The 22,729-nt window shown below is 49.2% G+C and overlaps 1 pseudogene across 1 annotated transcript in view; it reads left to right on the top strand.

Moving 5' to 3' along the window:
* Positions 1-19,685, top strand: part of LOC147912127 (uncharacterized) — a 41,144-nt pseudogene extending 21,459 nt beyond the window's left edge. Inside the window, exons 3-4 of the transcript XR_015550168.1 lie at positions 18,163-18,253; positions 18,339-19,685. The product of XR_015550168.1 is annotated as an uncharacterized LOC147912127 (transcript). The remainder of the gene's footprint in view (positions 1-18,162; positions 18,254-18,338) is intronic.
* The last annotated feature ends 3,044 nt before the right edge of the window (positions 19,686-22,729 follow it).

Below are 22,729 nucleotides of genomic sequence, written 5' to 3' on the forward strand. Positions count from 1 at the left end.
ACATTATATAAAAAAAGAACAGGCTTCCTTGTCAGTCAACAGCAGCTCCGTCCCTCCAGGTGCTCAGACTCATCCCCACCCCCTCACTTTCTCTCACCCCCTCATCCAGTTCTTCTGGAAAGTCTAATGGTCCTGTCCTGTGATATTGTGACTTATAATAAGAAATATATATTTGGTCTTCCCTCGTTTCTGGCAGAGAGCTCCTAAGACCCTTAGAATGTCCTAAGAGATACGAGCGATGAAGGAGTCTGGACGTTCATCACAAGCCCATTTCGACCACACCTGAGTTTATGTTACTGAGGTGACTTGTGGAAAGCGCTGAAGGGGGGGCTGGTTGTCAGGGGAACCAACCCTGTGATTAGAGGGTTGGAACTGTCAGTCTCTCACCCCCAACCCCCGGCTCCAGGGAGAGGAGAGGGGCTGGAGGTTGAATCCATCACCAGTGGCCAAAGATTTAATCAACCATGCCTGTGTAATGAGGCCTCCATAAAAACCGAAAAGGACGGGGTTCAGAGAGCTTCTGGGTTGGTGAACCAGATGTGTCCACGCGCTGGGCCCCAGGCTCCACGCAGACAGAAGCTCCTGGGTTCAGGACCTCGCCCCATGTATCTCTTCATCTGGCTGTTGATTCGTATCCTTTCGTATCCTTTGTAGTAAACCAGGAATCTAGTAAGTGAAATGTTTCTCTGAGTTCTGTGAGCCGCGCTAGCAAGTTGATGGGACCTGAGGACGAGGTTGTGCGAACCTCTGATTTGCAGCCAGTCGGTCAGAAGCACAGGCGACAACGTGGACTTGCGATTGGCATCAAAGGCGCGGGGAGGCAGTCTTGTGGGGCTGAGCCCTTAGCCTGTGGGGCTGATGGTATCTCCAGGTAGGAGTGGGGAGCAGTGTAGATCTTGTTCTCAAAACACTGTGCTCGTGCAGTCTGACCTGCCCTCAACCCCCTGCACCCAGGGAACAGCACAGGGGCTCAGCGTGGTCCCAGGGCGGGGGCAGCTCCCCCAGCGGCATCTGTCAAAAGCTACAAAGACGTACGCTACCCACAGCCATCTGGGGCAAAGGATGGTAGAAGGGGCAAGCAACAGACAGACCGAAAAGCCTAGGAAAAGGGAATGAGGATGGTATCAAAATGGCACACTAGAAAAAAATCAATCAAACACAAGAGAAGGCAATAATGGAGGAATTAAAGAACAAAAAAACGTATAAAACACATCGAAAAAAATAGTCCTGTGCGTCTCTCAGCAAATGTTTCTCCAGCACTGACCGTGGCCAGACACTGGAGATTTAACGTGGAGAAGCCTCTGTCGTCCTCAGGATGCATTATCCTCCCAGCACGTGGATTGGCAGCGATGCGCACAGAGTACTGCCAACCAGGAAAGTGCACCCAAGTTTCAGTGTTCAAAGTTTTTACTGGGGCTTCGTTAGGTAGGAGTCATTGACGGAATCATTACGTGGTTGATGGAGTCATTGCCCACGTGGCTCAGTCTCCAGCCCTCGCCCCCCGAGGTCCGGTTGGTATCACGTGGCTCAGGCCCCCTCCATCTAACCACATGGTTGGTCTTCCTGGCGTGGCCAGCCCCCACCCTGAGTCATGTCCTTCGAGTAAACCATCCAGGGACCCACCATGAGTCACCAAGTTAGTGTAAACTGTCGAGTGTGTTCCAAGGGGCCCACCATGAATAGTCAACCCACTCCGTTCACTCAGGAAATGCCAGGGGTTTAGAGGTCGCCTCCCAGGAGCTTGGACAGAGGCCAGATCTCTCTGGGTAGTTCTTCCCTATACAGTGTTATGCTTCAATTTAAAATTTATCAAAATAGTAACACCACAACTAGACCAATTGTAATAAAACTGTAGAACATCAACAACAGAGATGACTTTAAGAGCAGCCAGAATAAAAACAACAATTACGCTGACCGCTGGCATCGCAAAAGCAACACTGGAAGCCAGAAGACAGGAATCTTTGATATACTGATTTAAAAACCCAAAGTCAGGGGCCGGCCCCGTGGCTTAGTGGTTAAGTGTGCGCGCTCCGCTGCTGGAGGCCCGGGTTCGGATCCCAGGCGCGCACCAACACACCACTTCTCCGGCCATGCTGAGGCCGCGTCCCACATACAGCAACTAGAAGGATGTGCAGCTGTGACATACAACTATCTACTGGGGCTTTGGGGGGAAAAAGGAGGAGGATTGGCAATAGATGTTAGCTCAGAGCCGGTCTGCCTCAGAAAAAAGAGGAGGATTAGCACGGATGTTAGCTCAGGGCTGATCTCCCTCACAAAAAAAAAAAAAACCAAAGTCAACTTTGCGCTGAAGACAGCTTTCGAGAACACAGTGAAATAAAGCCATTTTCAGGCAAATAAAAACAGAGCGAGTTTGCTGCCAGCAGACCTTCATCAAAGGAAATTCTAAAGGATGTTCTTCAGGCCGAAGAAAATTGATTCCCAGAGGGAAGGGCTGAGATCAAGAAGGAACATTGAGCAAAAAAAGTGGTAAATGTGGGTAAATTTAAATGAACGTTGAATTTGAAACACTAGTTCTAATGCAGGGTATTTTGGGGTTGAAAAATAAACAGTTTAGAACTATTTTTTTTTTTAAGTAGTATGGTGGCCGGAGTCCAGCAGATGTTTCTCCAGCATGGAAGACGGACCCGGTCCCCCATGTTTGCGTGTCAGGCTGGAGATGCGACACGAGAACCGTGATGTAGGAGTCACTGTAGGATCTCCCGTGACAGGTGCTCTGAAGGCAGAGTGGATGACGAGGGGCTGGACCCCAGGAAGGTCTCTTCCCCTAAAATGATGCTGCAGGTGACGGCTGAAGAAGGAGCTGGATTTCAGGCAAAGGTCAGGACCTGTGTGGACCATGGAGGGAGAGCCAGCCTCAGCACAGCTGGTTCGTGTGAAAATGCAGACTCTGAGCTCAGGAGATGTCGCGTGTCAGAGGCGGGTTTGCAGCTGGCCACCTGCCCCCGCCGCAGCTGCCCTGGCGAGCCTGGGTGCGCTGGGCCGGCCCGGCCGCAGTCAGGGCCCGCGTGGGGTGCGTGCTGCCGCGCACAGCTGAGGGCCTGTGCGGGGAGCCCCCCGTCTGTTTTTGTTTTGAGAAGAAAGGCGTCGTGCTTCGGCACAGAGGACGGATGAGAACCAACCTGAGCATCGCTGCCATCTCTGAACATAACGTGTGGCTGTCTGTTCTATAATTTTGGATACTTTCTCTGTAGCCTTGAAATAATTTCTAATTTAACAATATTTTCTCAATGACACCCATCATTAGGGAAATGCAAATCAAAACCACAGTAAGATATGACTTCACAAGCATGCTTTTTTGTTGATTGTGGTGAAATGCACATAACATAACATAATCATAATCATTTTTAAGTGCCCAGTTCAGTGGCATTAAGCACATTCACACTGTCGTGCAGTCATCACCACCATCCCTCTCTAGAACTTTTTTCATCTTACAGAACTGAAACTCTGTCCCCATTAAATACTAATTCTTCATTCCCCCTCCCCCAGCCCCTGGCCCCACCATCCTACTTTCTGTTTCTATGAATTTGACTAATAAATGAAATACAGTATTTGTCCTTTTGTGACTGGCTTATTTCCCTGAGCATAATGTCCTCCAGGTTCATCCATGGTGTAGCATGTGTCAGAATGTCCTTCTTTTTCAAGGCTGAATAATATTCCACTGTATGGATGGACCACATTTTGTTTATCCAGTCACCTGTCGATGGGCACCCGGGTTGCTTCCACCGTTTGGCTACTGTGAATCATGCTGCTGTGAATGTGGGTGTCCACATTCAAGTCCCTGCTTTCAATGGGGATCATACTTGCTGGATCACATGGTAATTCTATGTTTAACTTTCTGAGGAACCACCATGCCTTTTTCCATCGTGGCTGTGTCATTTTACCTTCCCACCAACAGTGCACAAGGGTTGCAGTTTCTCCACATCCTCACTAACAGCTGGTGTTTTCTTTTGGTTTTTTTATACTAGCCATCCTGAGGGGTGTGAGGTGATATCTCATTGTGATCGTCCGCCTGATCTTTTGAAGACGTTTTAACCCTGTAGCAGGTTTTATAAAACCCCTGCCGGATGAAGCTTACAGGATTATTTCAAAAACACCCAAATAACTAACTGTTTTCAGAAGAAGTAGAGAGACTTTTAAAATGAAAACCCTAAAAGTGCTAGCATGAGTAACATCCGGAGGAGCTGGGTTCTCAGAGCACCCCTCCCTGGTTTTGATTCAAAGGACTATGTGAATTTCAATTAAATAGTTTCCGTTTAATTATTTGCTGTGAAGTTTGAGGACACAGTCCACCCAAGACTCCTCTGACTTCTGATATCAATTGCAAGTTCAGGAGTCCTCGAGACCACCCTCGGGTTTGATAATTCACAGGAGAGGCTCACAGAACTGACTGGATGCTGTTGTACTCACGGTTATGGTTTATTACGGGAAAGGATACAGACTGAAATCAGCCGAGAGAAGAGGCACAGAGCACGTCCCCGAGAGCTCCATGCACAGAGTCAGGACAGCGTTACTCTCCCGGCATCAGTACACCCAGAGCACAATCAACCAGGCACGCTCACCTGGGCCTCGGGGTTCAGAGTGTTTATTGGGGCTCTGTTATGTGGGCACGGTTGATTGGTTGGCTGATTGCCCACAAGGTTGATCTCGGTCTCCACGTCAACTGATACCATGTGATCCAGAGCCCCCACCCTAAGTCACAATGGGGGTCTTTCTGGCCCCCCCAAATCATATCGTTGGACCATCCAGTGTGACTCAAGGCCCCCAGGCAAACAAAGACACTCCTATCAGGCATGACGTCTTAGAGATGACCTGCTAGAAGCTGGGGACACTGGCCGGACCTCTCTTTGGGCAAGCTTAAACTCTTACTGTGCAATTTCCACATCCGTTTCCTCCTGGAAATGGTAAACTCCATGAGGGCAGGCACTGGAACCATCCTTTCTGTCTCCGAATGCTGGGGATTTTGTTGGATGTAAAGAGTGGGGATTTGTTTTTTTTTAGATATCTTCTTCCGGTATGGAAGCATTTGGATCATTGTCCAGGGAGAGGGTGTGAAGGTGTCTGGGATGGAGATCTGGGTGCTCAGCATGAAACCGCGTGAACCATAGCAGTTGTTTGTTGTGGAAGTTGCTCCTCTGAAGGTGACAGACACTAAAGTGGACTGAATGCTGGGCCCCCCCCATCCCTAGGTTGAAACCCTACCGCCCAGTGTGATGGTGTCACAAGGGGGCCTCTGGGAGGCGCCGAGGTCGTGCAAGTGGGGCCCTCATGACTGGGACTAGTGCCGCTAGACAGGGACCCCGGGAGCTCTCTTGCCTCCTTACTGCTCTGTGAGGACGCAACGAGAAGTCAGCCATCTGCAGGCCAAGGCGAGGGGTCTCACCAGAACCAACCCGACCTGCCTGCCTCTTTTTTCTTTTTTTTTTTTTAAGATTTTATTTATTTATTTTTTTCCCCTTAAAGCCCCAGTAGATAGTTGTATGTCATAGCTGCACATGCTTCTAGTTGCTGTATGTGGGACGCGGCCTCAGCATGGCCGGAGAAGCGGTGCGTCGGTGCGCGCCCAGGATCCGAACCCGGGCCGCCAGCAGTGGAGCGCGCGCACTTAACCGCTAAGCCACGGGGCGGGCCCCTGCCTGCCTCTTTGATCGTGGGATTCGCAGCCTCCAGGACTGTGAGCAATAAATTGCTCTTGTTTATAAGCCACTCAGTCTGCGGCATTTTGTGATAGTGGCCCAAGTTGAAGAAGACCGTACGCTTGGCTCAGCCCTCCAGGCCCCACCTGGCCTGAGCCCTCGTGTTCTCTTCTTGGCTATAGCCCCAGAGAAGAGCGCCCCACAGCGGTCCATGGGCTGCCCCGTGGCGGAAAGGGCCCCAGAGGCAGAGATGGCACCTCTCCTGGCTGAGTGGCTGTGGGCAACTCTCAGCCTCTCTGGGCCTCAATTCCAGCGGCTGGACTAGATCGCCTTCTCCCACCTTGGGGCACGCGTCGCTGGTGGCCTGGAAGACCTTAGGGGGTGTGAGCGCTGTGAGGAGTATGCGCCCTTCCCGGCTTGTGCTGTTCCTTGTCGCCTGCCCTGGCCAATGCCCGTGTAACCAGGGCTCAGGCTCCGCAGCTGCGGCAGCAACCGTGTCTGGCTAAAGTGCGTCTAATCATTGATTTTTTAAAATTATTTTTCTTAATTGTGGGTAAAATATACATAACATAAAATTCACCATTTTAGCCATTTTTAGGTGTCCAGTCCAGTGGCATTAAGCACATTCACACTGTTGGGCCCCCATCCCCACCATCCATCTCCAGAACTCTTTTCATCTTGCAAAACTATAACTCTGTCCCTGTTAAACACCAGCTCCCCATCCCCCTCCCCCAGCCCCTGGCCCCACCATCCTACTCTCTGTCTCTATGAATTTCCCTATTCTACATACTTCATATAACAGTTTTTTTTCTTTTATTTCTGGCTTATTTCACTCAGCGTAATGTGGCCTGGGTTCCCCCATGTTGTAGCCTGTGTCAGAATGTCCTTCCTTTTTAAGGCTGAGTAATATTCCATTGTGTGAATGGACCACGTTTTGTTTATCCAGTCATCTGTCAGTGGACATTTGTGTTGCTTCCACTTCTTGGCTATTCTGAATAATGCTGCTGTGAACACAGGGTTCATGATTCTGTTTTTAATTCCTTTGGCTATATACCCAGAAGTGGAATTTCTGGATCATATGATAATTCTATTTTTAACTTTTTGAGAGACCACCATACCGTCTTCCGCAGTGGCTGTCATCACATCTGTTTTTACTGTTATCTTCTAATCAGAGCAGGTGATGCCGGCTGCCATGTATGATAACGATAGAAAATTTCCCTTGAGAAAAAGCCTTAGATGAAACAGTGAGCTCACTGAAATAAAACCAAAATTCTGCTCAAAAATCTGGTTTTATAACCCATTGAGGCATATCCCCTCTGCTCTGACTTTGCTCTAGGTTGATGTGTAGGGCAAACATGAACTTTCAAGGTGGGGTTTTTTTGTTCTTTGCTTTATTTGTTTTCTTTTGCATTTATGCTTCAAACTCATGGCACAAACATTTCTACTTTATCCTGCTATTAATCCGGAATAAACCTTCAACAGGGGGGTAGACTAGATTTTTCTGACATCCTTTCTGGTGATTGTGCACCATCTTCACAATGGTTCCAGGACCTATTTGCTGATCTGTCAGTAGAAACACAAACTAGCAGACTTTTTGGCAGTCACATATCCTAGGAGCTGCTTACATATTAATTGCTACACACCCTTTTTGCCAGGATAATAGCTAGCATGATTGCAGCTAATAGAACCAGGCCCAGCTGTCTCCATGGTAACCTTGTACCAAATCAATGTCACTTGCATCCCTCTAAGAACGTGGTTCATAGGACCAGTCTCAGTCGTCTCCATGGTGACGTTGTACCCTCTCAACATCGCGGCATCTCTCCAAGAACATGGTCGCACGGGGACCAAGGTAAAGCAGGGAGGGGAAGAGAGACTGGTATATTTTTTATCTCCATTTAAACAATTTCCATCTCCATAGATCAAGTTGACAATGTTTTAAGAACAGAAAGGCTCATAATGGGCCTCGACTCTGTGGCAAGGCAGCATTTCATTTTTATTTATTTATTTATTTATTTATTTTCCCCCAAAGCCCCAGTAGATAGTTGTCTGTCATAGCTGCACATCCTTCTAGTTGCTGTATGAGGGACGCGGCCTCAGCATGGCCAGACAAGCGGTGGTCAGTGCGCGCCCGGGATCCGAACCCGGGCCACCAGCAGCGGAGTGCGTGCACTTAACCGCTAAGCCACGGGGCCGGCCCTAGGCAGCATTTCAAAGCAGAGCTTCGTGGAGCAGTGGCCTGAAGTCATGCAGGTGGGGGGACCTTTCCCTGACCACATGTTGACGTGGAACAGCCTTCAAGCTATGGTCTCAAGAGCAGAGACACCTAGGAATCTTACTCTTTGAAAAAGTAGCATTGTGATGGGAAGAAGCCTAAATATAATCTATGGCCACTGGGACCTAATGCTTGGGATCTAGTAGGTGCCAATCACTGGTCAGAGAGTGGGCAGGATTTCCCATTTGCATCAGATCGGGCTGTCATCGTGAGGTCGCCTCAGAGCCCTCTCTGCAGAACATAAGGCGCAGGATGTAAATTCATTCGTTTAACTACAATGACTGTCTTAATCTGTTCGGCTGCTATAACAGAATACCACAGACCACATGGCTTGTAAACAACAGAAATTTATTTCTTACGGTTCTGGAAGCTGGGAAGTCCAAGATCAAGGCATTGGCAGATGTGATGTCTGGTAAGAGCTCACTTCCTGGTTTACAGAGGGACATCTTCTTGATGTGTCCTCAAATGATGGAAGAAGGGGCAGAGAGAGCTCTCTGAGGTCCCTTTATAAGGTCACTAACCCCATTCATGAGGGCTCCAGCCTCATGACCTAATCACTTCTCAAAGGCCCCACCCCTCACTGGGGGTTAGGATTTCAACATATGAATTTGCCGGGGAGGGCAGGGCACAAACATTCGGTCCATAACATTGACTGAGTGTGTACTATATGCTGGGCACTGGAGAGGTGGTAATGAACAGAAGGACAGATCCCTGCTCCTTCAGATCTTCATCCAGTGGGGGACATGGGCAGAGAACACATCAGTGAGTACTAGGAAGAAAGACAAAGCAGGGCAAGAGATTAGAGAGTGATCTCAGACAGGGTGGTCTGGAAACATCTTTTTTAAAAGGTGATGCTGAGCAGAGCCCAGAACGAAGATATGGAACCAGGAAGGTATATGGGGGAGTGGGAAGCTTTCAGGCAGAAGAAACAGCAAGTGCAAAGGCCCTGAGGTATGACAGCACTTGGTGTTCTTAGGTTTGAGAAGAGCTAGGAACTGCATGAGCAAGGGGTGGGGAGAAGTAGAAGATGAACCTGGAGGAGTTTACAGGTCTCTGAAGACTTTCATGGTTACTGGATAACCTGTGCTGTGCTCATAGGCACCTGGAAAGCATTTAGCAAGTGTTGCAGGCTGAAGAAAAGGAGACCATCTTGATTTTTTTCCTCCAATGTGGTATGTGATAAAAATTAGTTACCTTAATTGCTTTCTGAACAAGGCAGAGAGAGCTTTTTGTTTTTATAGTTTTCATTTCAGGAGTTTATTTTTTTTTCCTGGCTAAAACACGTGGTCCCACTTGGACTCATGTCATCTGATGAGTCTCTCCCCCTGGCCCTTGTCTCCTCTTAGGTAACTAACTAACCAGGAAGTCCCAGGGTGATGTGCCCCACAGAGGTCAACTAATGTAGAAGCCATTGCCAGGACAGGAGGGGCAATGGTTAAGACCTCGGGCTCAAACCAGACTGCCTGCATGTGAATTCAGGTCCTGCCACCTGCCAGTGACATGGGGCCAAAGGGACGGCAAGAGCACCTGTATGAACAAAATGAAAATATCAATAATGACAAAGAGATAGAAAACCTAACAGAAACCCAAAAGAAGTTCTACTGCTAAAAAGTACAAGAACTGAAAAGAAAAATTCACTAGAGGGATTCAAACGCAAATCTGAGCAGGCAGAAAAAAGAATCAGTGAACTTGAAGATAGGACAATGGAAATTGTTGAGTCTGAGGAAGAGAAAGAAAAAAGATTGGAGAAAAGTGAACACAGCCTAAGGGACCTGCGAGAAACCATCGAGGGTCAGACCAGCATACTCACTGTGGGCGTCCCAGAAGGAGAGGAGTGAGCGAAAGGCACAGAGAGAATATTTGAAGATATAATGGCTGAAAACTTCCCAAATTTGATGAAAGAAATGAATATAAACATCCAAGAAGCTCAAGGAACTCTAAGTGGGATGAACTCAAAGAGAACCACACCAAGACACATTATCATCAACCTGATGAAAGACTAGACAAAGAGAGAATCTTGAAAGCAGCAAGAGAAAAGCAACCCACCACATACAGAGGCTCCTCGATAAGATCATAAGCAGATTTCTCATCGGAAACTTTGGAGGCCAGAAGGCAGTGGCCTGATATAGTCAAAGTGCTAAAAGAAGAAAACTGTCAACTGAGAATCCTAAATCCAGCAAAACTGCCCTTCAAAATTAGGAGAAATTAAGACATTCCCAGATAAACGAAAGCTGAGGGAGCTCATTGCCACTAGACCTGCCCTGCAAGAAATGCTCAAGGGAGTCCTGCAGAGTGACACAAAAGGACACCAGACAGTAAGCAGAAGCCATACGGAGAACTGAAGACCCCAATAAAGATAAATACATGGGGGGCCCACCTTGGTGTAGTGGTTACGTTCACGCACTCTGCTTAGGCAGCCCGGGGTTCGCAGGTTCAGATCCCAGGTGCAGATCTACACACCACTCATTAAGCCATGCTGTGGCGGTGTCCCACATATAAAGTAAGGAAGATGGGCACGGATGTTAGCCCAGGGCCAATCTTCCTCAGCAAAAAAAAAAAAAAGGTAAATACATGGGCAATGATAAAAGCTGGTATTATTGTAACAATGGTTTGTAACTCTACTTTTTGTTTTCTACATGATTTAAGAGATTAATACGTTTTCTTTTTTTTTTTATAATTTTATTTATTTATTTATTTTTCCCCCCAAAGCCCCAGTAGATAGTTGTGTGTCATAGCTGCACATCCTTCTAGTTGCTGCATGTGGGACGCGGCCTCAGCATGGCCGGAGAAGCGGTGCGTCGGTGCGCGCCCGGGATCCGAACCCGGGCCGCCAGTAGCGGAGCATGCGCACTTAACCACTAAGCCACGGGGCCGGCCCGATTAATACGTTTTCTAAAAAATCAATTATTATTCTAAAAGCTGGTATTATAATGTTGATTTGTAACTGCATGTTTTGTTTTCTACATAATTTAAGAGACTAATGCATTTTAAAAATTATGTTTTTGGACACACAATGTATAAAAGTGTAATTTTGTGACGTCAGCAACTCAAAGAAGTGGGACGGAGCTGTAAAGGAGCAGAGTTTTTGTTTGTTATTGACGTTAAGCTGGTATAAACCCAAATTACAGTGTTCTAACTTGAGCACGCTGAATGTAATCCCCATGGTAACCATAAAGAAAATAGCTATAGAGTATATACAAAAGGAAGTGATAAAGGAATTTAAATATTTCCCTACAAAAATTAGCTAAACACAAAAGAAGACAGTAATGCAGGAAATGAGGGACAACAAGCTATAAGGTATATAGAAAACAAATAGCGCTGCGACAGAAGTAAGTCCCTCCTTGTCAATGAGCTTTAAGAAGGAAGGACACTCTGACACAGGCTACACCATGGATGAACCTTGAGGACATGATGCTGAGTGAAACAAGCCAGTCACAAAAGGACAAACACTGTGTGATTCCACTCGTAGGAGGTCCCTACAGGAGTCACATTCACAGAGACAGATGGTGGGGGCCAGGGGCTGGGGGAGGGGGATGGGGAGTTAGTGTTTAATGGGGACAGAGTGTCAGTTTGGGAAGATGAGAAAGTTCTGGAGAGGGATGGTGGTGATGGCTGCACAACAGTGTGAATGGACTTAATGCCACTGAACCGTGCACTAAAAATGATTATGATTGTAAATATTATGTGTACTGTATTTCACCGCAATTAACAAAAAGTATGTGAGAAATAAGAAAAAAAGAAGAGCTATCAAACCATGAAAAGACACGGAGGAACCTTAAATGCATACTGCTCATGAAAGCAGCCAGTGTGAAACCACGATACGCTGTATGATTCCAACCATACGACATTCTGGGAAAAGACAGAACTGTAGACACAGTAAAAGGTCAGCAGCTGCCAGGAGTTGTGGGGAGGGAGGAATGGATGGAGCGCAGGGGATTTTGAGGGCGGTGAAACTATTCTGTGTGATACTATAATGGTGGATAGATGTCATTATTTGTCAAAACCCGTAGAATGTACACCACCAAAAGTGAGCCCGAATGTAAATGATGGGCTTTAGTTAATAATAATGTATCAATATTGCTTCATTGTTGTTTTTTTGTTTGTTTGTTAAAGATTTTATTTATTTATTTTTTCCCCCAAAGCCCCAGTAGATAGTCGTATGTCATAGCTGCACATCCTTCTAGTTGCTGCATGTGGGACTCAGCCCCAGAATGGACGGAGAAGTGGTGTCTCGGTGCGCGCCTGGGATCCGAACCCGGGCCGCCAGCATCGGAGCGCGCGCACTTAACCACCAAGCCACGGGGCTGGCCCTGTTTGTTTGTTTTTTGTGAGGAAGATCAGCCCTGAGCTAACATCCATGCCAATCCTCCTCTTTTTGCTGAGGAAGACTGGCCCTGAGCTAACACCCGTGCCCATCTTCCTCTACTTTATATGGGACGCTGCCACAGCATGGTGTGACAAGCAGTGTGTCGGTGCGCGCCCGGGATCCGAACCTGCGAACTCTCTGGCCGCCACAGAGGAGTGCACGAACTTAACCACTATGCCACCAGGCCGGCCCCAATGTTGCTTCATTCTTTATCACCAATGTCCCACACTAGTGCAAGATGTTAATAACTGGGGAAACTGGGAGGGTAGGGGCAGGAGGGACTATAGGGGAGCTGTCTGTACTCACTGCTCAATTTTCTTGCAAGTCTAAACTGCTCTGTAAAATAAAGTCTATTAATTCTTAGAAAATGCATGTCCCACCACAACTGTCCAGGACCAAGTCCCGCTCTGGGCCAGGGCCGAGGTCACTGACCTGGTGGTCTCAGCCCGCACTGTGTTCTGCCCGGGCGCCCCCACTGACCGCCCCCCACCCCGGGCTGCGCTCCCCAGAAACCTCCCCCTTCGTGATCAGTGGTCCCTGGTGATCTCGGCGAGATGTGTGAGGGTCTGAGGAGCCCAGTGTCGTGGACGTGGTCGGAGTTGGCATCTTTTCAGTCCTCTTCTGGGTCAGTTATCTTTGCCCAGGTTGCCCTGGATTCACCGGAATGAGCTGACATCATTTCCTTTAAAAAGAGCTGAGAGAGAGAGACCAGGAAATAAGGAATGGAAAAGAGTTGAGAGTTCCGACTTCACTCAGGTTTCCATGGAAACACTTAAGGGCTTTAAATACCTGACTTTGCCTCGGTAGGATTCAGTGTGTAACAATGCATCATGAACTAAGAATTAAGATGCGTGCCCCGTATCCTCCTGAGCCCTTAGTGAACACGTGCTTTCGGAAGGCCCGGACTCGGGGTCGGGGGTGTCCCCCACGGAGCCTCCCTGAGCACCGCGGGAGCACGGCCGGGCACCCCGCGCCTGGACCCCCGGGGCCTGCACGCTCGGGAGGCGGCCGCTCAACGTGGTCGCTAGAGGGCGCCCTCCCAGGGGGCGCCCAGACCAGACGAAACGGCGCGGCTCCCGACCGCCGCCCCCTCGGCCGGCCCGGGTCCCTCCTCCCGGCGCAGGCGTCCTCGGGCGGGGTCGGACCCGGGGCCGCCCCCCGCGCCCCCGCCGCCCAGCCCATCGCTGCGGCGCAGCCGGCGCTCCGGGCAGCTCCCGCGGGGGCGAGATTCTGGACCAGCCCCGCCGATGCCGAAGCCAGCAGCCCCTCCCTTCCGGGGAAGACGTCGAGTTCCGAAACCCTGGTTTTTATTCCAAGGGAGGCGAGTCCAGCTTAATTTTTCCCGCAAGTGTTTGCAGATCAACCCTAGCTGGAGGCAGAGAGCAGATCGACGCGGGCGCCCGGCGCAGCGGGGAGCGGCCGGCGCCGACCCTGAGCGAGGGGGGTCTGGCGCCCCCCGGTGGTCAGCACGCGCCTCACACGCGGCGGGCCGGGCCGCCGCCGTCTGCCGTCACGCGCCGTCAGCTCTCGTGTCCCCGTGTGTCCTTCGACAGGTGAATAAACTGCGGTGACCCAAATAATGGAGTATATTCAGTGATGAAAATGAGCTCTCAAGTCACGAAAAGACATGAGGAATTTTAAATGCGTATTGCTAAGTGAAAGAAGCCCATCTGAAAAGGCTTGTGTATGTACTGCATGACTCCAGCTATATGACATTCTAGAAGAGGCGACACTATGGAGACTGCAAAAGATCAGGAGTTGGGGGACGGATGAGTAGGCGGCGCACAGAGGACTTTTAGGGCAGTGACACTGCTCTGTGTGAGACTAATGGGGATGGTACATCGTGCCTTTGTCCAAACACAGAGAATGTAGACAGACAGCAGGAGTGGACCCTAATCTCAGCTGTGGACCCTAGTAATCCTAATGTGTCGATACTGGCTCATCAGTTGTAACAAATGTTCCCCACTAAAGCAAGATGTTAATAACAGGGGAAACTAGGGGGCAGAGAGGGGGGTCAGTGGGGACTGGCTGAACCATCTGCTCAATTTTTCTGTAAACCTAAAACTGAAGTCTATTAAAAAAAAAAAAAGGTCTATTGAGGTGTAACTGACATAAAAACTGACACAGAGGGGGCCGGCCGGGTGGCGCAGTGGTTAAGTGCACGCGCTCCGCTATGGTGGCCCGGGGTTCTCTGGTTCGGATCCTGGGCGGGGACCGACGCACCATTTGTCAGGCCATGCTGTAGTGGCGTCCCATATAAAGTGGAGGAAGATGGGCATGGATGTCTTCCTCAGCAAGTCTGAGGGCCTCAGACTGCTGAGGGCCAGTCTTCCTCAGCAAAAAGAGGGGGATTGGCAGATGTTAGCTCAGGGCCGATCTTCCTCACACACACACATACAAAAAAAACTGACACAGAAGGACAAATGCTGTGTGATTCCACTCACAGGAGGTCCCGAGAGGAGTCACCTTCATGGAGACAGAAAGTAGGATGGTGGGGGCCAGGGCTTGGGGGAGGGGGAGGGGGAGGGGGATGGGGAGTCAGTGCTTAATGGAGACAGAATTTCAGTTTTGCAAGATACAAAGAGTTCTGGAGAGGGACGGTCGTAATGGTTGTGCATGTATTACACATTATTACACGATATCACACATATTAATGTGAGTGTATTAATGCCACTGAACTGGATGCTAAAAAGTGATTCAGATGGTAAATTTTATGTTATACATACCACAAATTTTTAAAAATGCTTAGAGGGGAGGGCCGGCCCCGTGGCTTGGTGGTTGAGTGCGCGCGCTCTGATGCTGGCGGCCCGGGTTCGGATCCTGGGCGCGCACCGAGGCACCACTTCTCCGTCCATCCTGAGGCTGGGTCCCACATACAGCAACTAGAAGGATGTGCAGCTATGACATACGACTATCTACTGGGGCTTTGGGGGAAAAAATAAATAAATAAAAAATCTTTAAAAATGCTTAGAGGGGGGAAAAAAGAGGAAATCTTAAAATAATGTGAAGAAACTATGGAAAATCCCTTTCTAAACCCTGCCTGGGAAGAGCCTCACTATGGCTCTAAAGCTAGAAGATAAAATATTGATAAATTCGTCTACACAGAAATAAACTTATGGCCAACATCAAAAACTAACTGGGAAAAATACTTACAACTCAGGCCACAGGGAGAGGCTTAACATATTAATATGAAGAGATCTAATCAGTAAGTAAAGATTAACAACCCCAGAGAAAGAGGGGCAAAGGATGTGATCAGTCACTTCACAGAGAGCAAGTCTAACCAAACCCCAGAATACAAAGGGCTTTTAAACCTATAAAGAGATGCTCAACCTCACTCGTAAGGGAAATGCGAAATATAACTACAGTGAGTCACCACTGTTCACCCACCACGCTGGCAAAATCCAAAAGCTTATTAACACGCTCTGTGATAGAGGCTGCGGGACGTGGCAGTCGTGTACACTGTTGGTGGGAGGGAAGAAGAAGTCAACCTCGTGGGGAGCAGGTGGCAGTAATGACCAAAATGACAAATGCACACACTTTTGGGGGGGGAATACACATCACATAAAATTTACCGTCTTAACTATTTCTAAGTGTCTGGTTCACTGGATTTAAGTACAGTCACACTGTTGTGCAGCCATCACCACCATCCACCTCCAGAACATTCTCATCTTCCCAAACTGAAACTCTATCCCCATTAAACACTAACTCCCCACCCCCTCCCCCAGCCCCTGGTCCCCACCAGTCTACTTTCTGTGCCTATGAATGTGACTCCTCTAGGGACCTCATATAACTGCAATCATAGTATTTGTCCTTTTGTGTCTGGCTTATTTCACTGAGCATAATGTCCTCAAGATTCATCCATGTTGTAGCATATTGCAGAATGTCCCTCCTTTTTAAGGCTGAATAATATTCCATTATATGGATGGACCACATCTTATTTATCTATTCTTTTACATCCAAGTGCAGATGGACACTTGGCTTGCTTCCATCCTTGGCTACTGTGAATGACACTGCTATGAACATTGGGGTACAAGTGTCTGAGCCCTGCTCTCAGTTCTTTTGGTTACACGCCCAGAAGTGGAATGCTGGGTCACGTGGTTATTCTACACTTAACTTTTTGAGGAACCACTGAAATGCTTTCCACAGCAGCCGCGCCATTTTACGTTGCCACCACAGTGCACAAGGGCTCAGTTTCTCTAGTCTCGCCAGCACTTGTTATGGCCTGGTGTTTGGATTACAGCCACCCTAATGGGTGTGAGCGAGCACATCTTTTAACCCGGCGATTCCACTTTGGGGGATTGATCTTCAACCTTTTTTTTTTTTTTTTTTTTTTTTTGCTGAGGAAGATTGGCCCTGAGCTAACATCTGTGCCCATCTTCCTCTATTTTGTATGTGGGTCGCTGCCTGGCTGCTGACGAGTGGTGCAGGTCCACGCCTGGGAACCGACTCGGAGCCCGCCGAATGTAACCACCAGGCCGTGGGGCCCGCCCCTTCAACCTCTTCTGAAACTTGCTTTTGTTAGTTCATTCCATATCCTGGCCATCCCTGCAGGTTGCTGTGTATCAATCTCGCTCCCTTGTTAAGAGAGCCACACTGCAACAAATATACCCTTTATGTGGATATTCCAAGAAGACAGTCAAAACCTGCTTCCAAAAACCCGGCTTTCACTCTTAAACTTTCTAAGCTGCACTAAAAGATGGGAGTTTGTGGGCTATTTGCTCTCAAATCGTGGTTACGAGAGCTCTTGCACAGACAACTTGTCTCTGAAAACTCTTCTCCAGAATATAGAGCTTTGGTGCCTGGACCCAAATTTCTGCGTTAACATATCCCTTAAGAGGGTAAAGGCAGTTTCGGGCTCATCTTGAACTCCAGATGTTCCCCAGCGGCCCTGAGCCTGGGCAGTGCTGAGCAGGCAGGGCCGCCCTTGTCCGGTGAAAACTTCGAGCCAGCCAGCTACTTAGCTGTTGTTCCCTTGAACCACTCCCAGTTTTCTTTGATGTTCTAGATTTTACTATGTGAAATTTAAGGACGCAAAATGTATAAAGACTAATACAAGCAACACCCATATACCCACCACCCAGCTTTGCCAATATAGCTGAAGCCTCCAGCGCGCCCCAGTTTCCTGCCCTGGACCCTGCCAGAGACAGCGACCGTCCTGGTCTGGTGGTTAGCACGCCCTGGCACGCCTTTATGTCATTCCAGTGGAGTTTTTTGCAGGCTTTTCAATTTTGTTTTTTGAATGCGAGTCTTGCTGACTTTATTGATCCTTTCAATAGCGTGATGTTATCTCTAAAACCAATGGAACACTGACTACTTGAGTGTGGGTAAAATTTTAATTTAAGAGGGCTGGTTCCTTACAAACATTCTTAAAGCCTCTCCTGCAAACCCCTCGGTGATAACGCGGGGAGATGGCCACACCCTCAGCGGCTGTTAGCTTGTCCCTCTGGTGGTGTTGACAATCAATTAAATCACTGTGGTGCATGTGTTTGGTTTGTTTTTTTGTGGGTTTTTTTTTCTTTGAATTTTCGCTTTATTTGGTGTTGTTTGATCATGTTTTTAAACTTTTGATAAAAGGCATTGTGCCATATGTAATTAACTTCAACCTGCCTTTATTTTGTCCGTGTTATGTTGGGTCAGGTGCACAGAGGCACGCAGACGGGGTCCATTCATCTTCACTGCCAGACAGTACCTGCCATGGTCTGAATGCCTGTGTCCCCCAAATGCATGTGTTGAAATCCTAACCCCACAGGTGATGGTGTGAGGAGGTGGGGCCTTCGGGAGGCGAGGAGGTCATGAGGGTGGGGCCCTCACGAGTGGAATTAGTGCCCTTATAAAGGGACCCCAGAGAGCTCCCTTGTCCCTTCCACCAGGTGGGGACACAGCGAGAAGTCTACGACCCCGGAGAGAGCCTTCACCCGACCACGCTGGCCCTCGGATCTCAGACTTCCAGCCTCCAGAACTGTGAGAAATAAATTTATTTTATTTTATTTTATCATTTAGAGATAAGTTGTTTATAAATCACCCTGACTGTGGTATTTTATTATAGCAGCCCGCACAGACTAAGACGGTAGCCCAGCATCTGGACATGCTATACGTTATCTATACTCAGCTGATGGGCACTTCGTAGTTTGCTTTGGTCAGTCGTGAGTGTCTCCAGGTGGACACGGAGCTTGTCGAGGAGAACTGTGCAGGCGCCCACAGCAGCTGAGTGGGCCCCCCGCCCTGAGCCTCCGCGGACAGCTCCCTGCACCAGCCGCACCGGTTTACACGCCCCCGGCGGCAGGAAGTCCTTTCTCCACAACCTCACTGGACTTTTAATTGTTGCCCATCTGATGATGGTGAAGTGGCATTTTTGTTGGGATCCCCGTGCTGGTTTTCCAAGCTGACTCAAGGCAGCGTGGTGCTCGCGTGACACTGACGGAAAAGAACAGGGTAGCTTCCTGTCTCCCCTTAGCCAGGTCCCTTGTTTCATCTGAGGCTGGAGACTGAGGCGGCCAGAGCCTCTCGGTCAACACTCACAGATGCTTCAAGAATACAGAGAGCAATCACTGAACCAGCTGTTTGGAAACACTCTGATTTTCTAATTAGCATTTCTTATTATATCCTGTCCAGTGATAGCCTACCATTGGGGTGGCTACCAAAGAGCTTACTTGTGTCAATGTTTTTTTCCATTTAACTTTATTTCCAGTCTTTGGTATTATTAAAAAACAAATATATTTTGAAAAGGCTCTGGTAAAAGTCTGGAAGAATATGTTAACTCGGGGCAATGGGATTATGGGACCTAATTTCTTTTACTAATTTCTGTATTATTTTGATTTTATGCAGTGAGCATATTGCTTTGGGGAAAAAGGAGAGTTAAAAAAAAAACTTAATGAAAAAGGATATCAAGGAAATACTTGTACAGGAATGTTCATAGCAGCACTATTCACAATAGCCCAAAGGAGGAAACGACCCACATGTCCATCAGTGGATGAACGGATAAACCACCTGTGGGTCATCCACACAATGGAACATTATTCAGCCGTAAAAGGAATGAAATTCTGACACCTCCTACCACATGGACGAACCTTGAAAACATGATGCTGAGGAAGAGAAGTCAGACACAAAAAGTCGCGTATTGTATGATTCCATTTATATGAAATGTCCAGAATCAGTGAATCCATAGAGACAGAAAGCCGATTGGCGGTTGACAGGAGCTAGATGGAAGGGGGAGCAGGAAGGGACTGCTTAATGGGGACCGGGTTTTTTGGGGGGTGATGAAATGTTTTGGAAGTAGACAGAGGTGTGGTCACACAACAGGGTGAATGTTCTAAATACCACTGTATTAGTCACCTATGGTTAATGTGATGTTATGTGAATTTGACCTCAATAAAAATCAACAACTTGCAGCTTCCCCGATGCTGACTACCCTAGCATGTTTTCCCTTATTCAGAGTGAGTCACACAAGAAAAAAAGGGGAGGGAGGGCGGGGAGGAATGCCTGGGACATCTCGGACACTGCAGTGGAGCCAAGGAAAATTCTTTGGCGGGCCCCCCTTGGCCGCCTAAGCCGTCTGCAGTCCCCCGGGAGCATCTGGTTCCAGGTGACTCCAGACCCTTCCCGGCTGCGCACCCCGATCAGGTCTCACCTGGCCCAGAGGTGGCCGTCCCCACAAGTATCGCTCGTCATAATGAACGGCTGCTCCTAACCCCCGGGTCTGTCTGCCGGGAGATGGGGAACGTACACGGCACCCTCTCGGCTGCCCTCCGAGAAATCTTAGAAGGGCGAGGCCGGCGCTTCTCCGTAGATGGCAGCGAGTTCTCCAGAAGCTCCATGTGGTAGGTCTCGGTGATCAAGGGCATACAGGATGCCTGTGTCTCACCAGCTCCAAATAAGTTTGAGGAACAAAAGCACTGGGCTCCTAATGACGTGATTGATGCAGGCATTGATCACAAATGATAAACCTCTCAGAAGAAAGGCTGAAAGGAAACCTGACAGGAGGGACAGTGGGACAGCCAGACATGGTATTTCTCCCGATGTGAGGCAATAGCAAGTGACAGCACCCACTAGGAAGGAACGTGCTGGAACAGTTGAATGTGATTCTAATCAAACCTCCTGAGTACTGGTTCTCAGACTTGGCTGTTTATTGGCAACACTTAGGGAGATTTAAAAACTGTGGTTGCCAGGGGCCCAGCCCAGGACGTGGACTTAACAGGCCTGGAGTAGGGCCTGGAGTAGGGCCTGGATAGTGAATGTTCCCCAGGCGGGCCCAACAGGCATTCTGAGCTGAGAGCTGATTGACAGGGCGCAGGGGGATAGAGGAACAAGCTGAATGACACAGCGAGCTGCCAAATCCAGTATGTGGGACGCAGCTCAAGGCGGCTGAACCCATTTCTGCAACAGGGCAAAGGTTGGGGGGGGAGAACTTCTCTGGATTAAAGGGGACTTAGAAGACACAACCACCAAACACAACGTGGGGACCTTGTTTGGATCTGGATGCAAACAAACCAAAGTGTAAAAAGACATTTTTCAGACTGTCGGAGAAATGTGATCATGGACTGCTATCAAATGAAACCAAAGAATTATTGTGAATTTTGTTAGGTGTGAAAATAACGTCATTACGTTAAAAAATCATACTGAAATTACTGGGGTGAGAGGACGTGATGTTGGGGATTTGCTTTAAAATACTTCAGCAGGGGTCGGCAGGGTGGTATAGCGGTTAAGTTCAGGTGCTCTGCTTCGGCCACCTGAGGTTCGCAGGTCTGGATCCTGGGCGTGAACCTATACACTGCTCATCAAGCCATGCTGTGGCAGCGTCCCACATATAAAATAGAGGAAGATGGGAACAGATGTTAGCATAGGGCCAATCTTCCTCACCAAAAAAAATAATAAAATAAAATACTTCAGCAAAGAAAAGAAAAACTGAGAGACAGCTGACACAAATGTGGCACAATCTTAATTCTTGACCTGGGTGATGAGTATATATGGGGGGGTCAAACATACTTGTGTATGTTTGAAATTTGTCATACAAAAGAGTTTTAGAATGTTGTGAGCTCTTCCCAAACCTCAAAGTCCTATTGGTTTGGCCTCTCCTCTGGCAAGTATCTCCCCAATAAGTGCCTGTCGTGTGGCCTAACTTGGAGGAGGGTGATTGGCTGAGAGTTAAAAAAAGTCAGATGCTGGTTGATGCCCTTGCACCTGTGGCTGTGAGCGTCACTTTCAGCGCCTGTGGGGTCTCGCAGAGCAAGTCCGGCAAAGCACCCCGCGCCCGCTCAGGTGATCATGCCGGGCACCGGGACTAGGGGAGGCCGCGAGGCGCACACTTTGAGGAGGCACCCACTCTCAGGGCCGACCCCGCGCTGGCTGGACCCCGCGATCTCCTTAAACCCCGGGCCCTGGGCACCCGCTTGCCTGGCCAGCTCAGGTGCTAGTGCGCTGGGCGCCTCGGGACAGCGCCCAGAACACCAGGCGCCCGGCCCAGCTCCCAGGCCAGCCAGCATCCTGCCTCTCCCTGCGCTCCGGGAAGGACACGCGCCTCCGCTCACGCGTAGGTGCAAGTCCTGGGCATGGATGCGGCCCTGCCTGCCGCCCTGCGCCTGGCGTCTCTGCAGAGCAGTAAGGCACGGCGCGCCCAGCGCACGCCCCGGGGCGGGCGGCAGGCCCGCGGCTGGTGGCCGAGCCTCCGGCGCCCTCTGCTGGCCTCTCTGGTGACGGCAGCCGGCGCCCGGCCGGGCCTGGAAAATGTTCACATTCGATTCAAGCGTCTTTTGGCTCCGAGAGACGAGCACGCCCCGCTCCAGGCTCTTCGTCCTCCGTGTACTGAGCGCTCCCCCGGCGGCCCCGGTCCACTCGGTCCCCGCGGCCCGGGCTGCAGGGAGGCCGAGGAGCGGCCGCCCCTCGCGGCGACACGGGCGACGGGGGGCGCGGCTCTGAGCCGCAGTCGTCCCCACCAGCCACGCCACGGCTGCCAGTGCCTCCCAGGTCCCAAGCGCTTTCGTGTGCTGTCTGATTGTCCTAACAACCCCGAGCGGAATCTTGCCCATTCACAGAAAAGGAGCTGGAGGCGTGGAGAAGTCACTTCACCCGTACCAGGTGTCACAAAGCTGGTAGGTGTGACAGCTGAGATTCAAACATTTTAAAAAATATACAATACCATATTATTAACTATCGTCACTATGCGGTACATTACATCTCCAGGACTCACGTTATTTTATAACTGGATTGTACCTCCTGACCCCTGCACCCATTTCACACACCTCCACCCCTACCCCGGCCACCCCCAATCTGTTCTTCCTATCCCTGAGCTCTGTTTTTTTTTTTTTTAGATTCCACATGTAAGTGACATCATTCGGTATTTGTCTTTCTCTGTCTGATTTATTTCACTTAGCATAATGTCCTCAAGGTCCATCCATGTCACAAATGGCAAGATTTCATTCATTTTTATGGCTGGATGGTATT

This window comes from Ceratotherium simum, chromosome 39, assembly GCF_057802395.1.
Source record: "Ceratotherium simum simum isolate JZ-2026a chromosome 39, ASM5780239v1, whole genome shotgun sequence".
In the NCBI taxonomy this organism is placed as follows: domain Eukaryota; kingdom Metazoa; phylum Chordata; class Mammalia; order Perissodactyla; family Rhinocerotidae; genus Ceratotherium; species Ceratotherium simum.